The sequence below is a fragment of the Symphalangus syndactylus genome, chromosome 10 (assembly GCF_028878055.3).
Source record: "Symphalangus syndactylus isolate Jambi chromosome 10, NHGRI_mSymSyn1-v2.1_pri, whole genome shotgun sequence".
Lineage (NCBI taxonomy): Eukaryota > Metazoa > Chordata > Mammalia > Primates > Hylobatidae > Symphalangus > Symphalangus syndactylus.
In genome coordinates, this window is record NC_072432.2 from 11011267 (window position 1) to 11016379 (window position 5113).

A 5113-nucleotide genomic window follows, 5' to 3' on the forward strand; every position below is an offset into this window, starting at 1 on the left:
GGAGGACTGGGAGCCAGAGGAGGACGCATTTCCCAGGTGCCATCTGTGCCAGGGGCACAAGGCACTCCTTCCCCTAGGCAGGAAGCATTTGCTCCCCTAAGCAGGTCTTTCTTCCAGAAGCCTTGCTTATCACAGGCAAATTCATCCACCCTGAAGCTGCACGTCATAGTGGGGGCAGGGAGGAGATTTATATGGCCTTCTAGCTAAAGCTCGGGACCACTCTGTGGAAGGTTTTTCAGGAAATCAAGGTCTGCCAGGAACCAGGAACTTGGTTGTGTTTAGCTGTGCACACTGGCCTTGACGGTCATGGAACAGTCCAGAAGTGCACCACCCTGATCCACCCTAGGGCCAGTATTTTGGTTAGGTGTGTTTTGCACCATCTCATCAGTAACCCTGTGGTTTCCAAATGCCTCCTCCCTGCCCCTGTTCCACTAGGGCCCTCTGCCTGGGGCCAAAATAAACACTGGGAATTGGAACAGATTTTTCCGAAGGAGCGGCCACTGTCTCTTTTTCTCCACAGAGCCACCACCTGCATTTTAGCTGCTCACCCCGCTGAGCTAAGAGCAACCTCAAGCTCCTGGCTGCTAAGATTCCTCCAGTTTCCTTAGATTCTCAGCCTGGGACATGCCAATGTGTTTCATCTATCTCAAACCACAGAGCGCCATAATGAACAGAGGCATGGAGAAACCGGTGTCTTTCCCCCACCATCCCAAATGAGGGTCTCTCCGCCCACCAGCCTGGGAAACAAGGGAAAATGATTAACAGACACTCTCATTAGGGCGTGGTTGAGCCTGTGGGGATCAAGGATGGGCTTTGGTTTCCTTGGGTAAGAATGTTGCTTTCACTGTGCTGGATAAAGTGCTGGAATTTCACAGATCTCAGATTTCATAACCAAAGCTGGGATTCATTCCATGCTTTCCTGTAGTAACCAAACTCAAGCTATAGAATCTTAACTAAGTTAACAGCTATATCCCACCCTTACCAAGATTTGGAAGGGACCCTAATTAGCAATTCATTGTCATTCTTCTTGGTTGTGGTGTTTTAGCTCTTTTTTTTTTTTTTTTTTTGACAGAGTCTTGCTCTGTCGCCCAGGCTGGAGTGCAGTGGTGCAATCTCGGCTCACTGCAACCTCTGCCTCCGGCTTCAGGCGATTCTCCTGCCTCAGCCTCCTGGGTAGCTGGGATTACAGGTGCCCGCCACCACGCCCTGCTAATTTTTGTATTTTTAGTAGAGACAGGGTTTCACCACGTTGGTCAGGCGGTTCTCGAACTCCTGACCTCAGGCAATCCGTCCACCTCGACCTCCCAAAGTGCTGGGATTACAGGCATGAGCCGCCGTGCCTGGCCCATCCTTCCTTCCTTCTCTTTCATTGTTAGCCCAAATGTCCATTTTGTTTTCCAAAGTATTCAGAGAGAGTAAGTTACTAAACCATTTGGTCACTTTTTCTGTTTGTCATTCAATGACCACAGTCAGCAGGCTAAAGCCAGGCTCTAACTTAAATACAGAGGCTACTTCAATAGGCCTGTTTTTCTCAGAAACATGAACATCTTCACTAAAAAGCCGTAGTTAGGTTCCTGTACACGTCATGTTGTATTGACGCAGGAGGACATCTAAGCCTAGCCCAAAGCTTTAGGAAGAAGCAGCTGCCAGGGAGGATGCGGAAAAGTGTCCAGGGAAAGCACAGCATGACCGCAGCAGGCACCCACAGACCCAGCATCAGAGTGCAGCTCAGTGAACGGTAATTTATTCCACGGTGACTGCAGGCCAGTCCTGTGCTGAGCAAGTTTATATATTATTTCATTCTCCCAACAGCGTCTGAAATATTTTTATCTCCATATCCAAACCTATGCATTCAGAGGCTGTGACTTTTGCAAGGCCACACTGAGAGGTCCAGCCCCATCCAGCCTGGCCTGTCTGGTGTCCAGGGTTGGACTCTTAACCACTGGGGTCCTGGGTTTGGCATCTGACTCCCGGGCTCAGGGACTGCTGATAAGCTTCTTTTCTTCCAGGATTTCAGCCTCCTTGTTTTGCAGTGGGTATCATTGTCAGCCATTCACCCAGGGAACGTCCATGGCCCGTGCACCGCACTTAGGTAGCCAATGGGCCATGCTCTGAGCAGACTCCGGGTTGTTACGGAGGTTGAGTGAGCTGATGCCTAGGAGTCACTCGGCACAGCGCCTGCCCATAGCTGGCACCCTGGATGGGAGGGAGCTAGCACGGCAGCTCCACAAAGCCTTCCGGGACCCCTAGACTCTGTTCTTCTGCACCAACTCCAGGACCTTATTTGGCCCCTATCATAAGCACAACTCTGTCCCTTGCTTGCTAAGGCCCAGCTCTGACACACCTTGTATCAATGGTCAGTGTCTGGCAAAGGGCTTGTGGCATAGAAGAGGCTCCAATACGTGGGTGGTCAGCTCCCCAAGTGCCGCCAACCGACCCCTGAGTGCCGCTGACGCCCCGAGTGCCCTCCACCCCCCAGAGTGCCGCCCACCCCCCGAGGGCCGCCGACCCCCTGAGGGCTGCCGACCGACCCCCCGAGTGCCGCCCACCCCCCAAGCGCTGTCCACCCACAACATGGTGCTCCCTCTCTTGCCAAGGCAAATTGAGACACACTTTGGTACAGAATGAAACCGTTCTCTTTGAAGAACTGCGTGTTTCCCCCAGTCATTTTTGTCCTGGGGGAGTCAAGTGTTTTTACGGACCCCTGAAGCTTGAGGACACTCTGGCATCACCCATTGTTGGGGTGATTTTCTGGTGATTATCAGTGAGCAAACTTCAAGGCCAGCTCCGATGAGGAAAATCAGCCAAGTGTGAGTTTCCTTGGAGCTAGGACTGGACAGAGACCCCCTGGCCCTTGGTCCCTAGGGAAGCCGGGGGATTGAGGGGGTGAGTAATGAGGTCATGTCTGCAGAGGCCCCCAGCCTCTTGGAAGAAGATCCCGCTGTAATTTCTTGGAAAAAGCCAACTCCTTCCAGCCCTTTGTGCTCACACCATCTCAGTTTTCCTGTCTGGCTGCAGCCACCAACAGCAGCCACAGGATCTCGCCAAATTTCCACTTACTTCTCTCTGGTCTTCTCATGCTGGCACAGTCCTCCCCTCCGGACCATGAGAGCCAAGTGTAAATTGTGTGGTCCCAGCAATCATTCAATCCTGCAGATAGCTGTGTTAAGGGTGTCTGGGGACCTGGGGAAGGAGTGTGTTTTGTTTTTATGCATTTCCTCACTCTGTCTGGATATGGGGATCTGGGGAGGGAGAGAGAAGGTAGGCTTTCTTCGCAGGGTTGCTTACCTACTGGGGAGCACAGCAATTTGGGCTTTGGGGGCCTCCATCGGCCCTCAATGATGTGTGGTTTCCCTCATTGGCCTTCACTGGGGTTCCCCTCAGTGCACTAAGGTGGACATGGATGAAAAAGCCCCGTGGCCCCCTAAACAAATCAACCCCACATGCTGTGGGACAGGGTTCCAATCCTGCCTCTCGTGTTGATTTTCTTGGTGATGGATGACAAATCCCTTTTCATCTCTAGTTCTGATCCCCTCCTCTTGGAGGTGCTTGTCCCTGTCTGGCATCCCACAATTTTCTATGGGACTGTGAAGATGCTTCAGTGGGGCCGCTGCCCTAAGGAGCATCTGGGGCAGGTGGACCAGGGTGGATGCATCAGTCGTGAGGACAGTGAAGGGTCGCGGATGCAGCAGTGGAGGGGAGGGCTGGCTGGAGATGGGAGAGCGGCAGTTCCCACGCAGAACAGCAGCAGGAGGGCCAGGGAAGACGAGCTGGACAGGTAAGTATGGCAGGCAAGCGGGTAAGCAGGTGAGCAAGTAAGCAGGTGGGCAGGTGAGCAGGGATACAGGTGGGCAGGTGGGCAGAGATGAAAGTGGGAAGGTGGGCAGGGATGCAGGTGGGTAGGTGGACAGGTAGGCATGTGGGCAGGTAGGCAGGTGGACAGGTGGGCAGGGATGCAGGTGAGCAGGGATGCAGGTGGGCAGGTGGGCAGGGATGCAGGTGAGCAGGGATGCAGGTGGGCAGGTGGGCAGGGATGCAGGTGGGCAGGTGGGCAGGGATGCAGGTGAGCAGGGATGCAGGTGGGCAGGTGGGCAGGGAAGCAGGTGGGCAGTTAGGCAGGGAAGCAGGCCCTTGAATACTGTGCTAAGGAGTTTGGGTTTTACCTTGAGGACGAAGAGTCCTTAGCGGGTTGTTGGTGGAGCCTGGCAAAACCAGAGGCACAGAGATGCTGCCAACTCATCTTGCAGAGCGCGTCTCAGAGATTCCTAGCAAAGAAAAGGCCCTGGGAAACCCAGGGACTCTGAAACCTTCATGCAGGGATGTGCCTGGAAATCTCTAAAAAGGGCTGGAGCCAGAAGGATAATTTCCGAAAGCTTCACAGGTGCTGTGCTTCTGAGCAAAGTCCACACCCTACATCTGGGCAGTGCACACGCAACCATGCACCAACCACACCACTCTGTGCAAGGACCTCAGCTCCTCGCCCAAACGCCGCAGGGCAAGCCCAGGCAGGGCTCGGCATTCCACTCTGAAGGTGAAGCCAATGTGCTTTACAAGAAGGCAGAGGCTCTGTGGCTGTTTCTCTTTCCCTCGCTGGGAGGTGGGGCAGTGCAGTGGTTAAGCGTGGGTTCCATCATCCAAAATCTAGGTGGCAATCCCAGCTCTACCATTTAACAGTGTGTGCCCTTATATGCATTTCTTAATTTCTCCAGGCCTCTTTCATTATCACACTCAGGATTGAGCAGATTTTTCTACTCTCTACACCTGGAGAGAGTAGTGGGTGTACCTCATGACATAGCTCGTTAGAAGACTACAATAAAATGTGCTGTTATGATGATCTGTTTCTCCAGCACTTTTCTTTTAAACTGTCTGGAAAACTGAATAACAACAGGCCTTTTAAGAATTTAGGAGCTAGGAACTACAATGATCCCCAAGTTCCTGATGAGGAACCGAGCCTCATAGGGTTAATAACATCCCAGGATCTCACGCCCCCAAAAAGGGCAAGGCTCGGGAGGTGGAAAGACCTTCCCATCACCAAGTACCACAGGGAGAAGTCAGCTCTGAACTGAGCCTTAAAAAGTGTCTTGTTCAGGAAGGAGGTTGAGAAAGTGGGTGG

At 52.9% G+C, this 5113-nt stretch overlaps 1 long non-coding RNA gene across 1 annotated transcript; it reads right to left on the bottom strand.

The window, feature by feature from the left end:
• Positions 1-2613: 2613 nt before the first annotated feature.
• Positions 2614-4441, bottom strand: LOC129491680 (uncharacterized). Its single transcript, XR_008660585.2, has 3 exons — positions 4164-4441; positions 3289-3388; positions 2614-3183 (listed from the first exon to the last, which is right to left on the bottom strand). It is a non-coding gene; the product is annotated as an uncharacterized lncRNA (long non-coding RNA).
• Between the last annotated feature and the right edge of the window lie 672 nt (positions 4442-5113).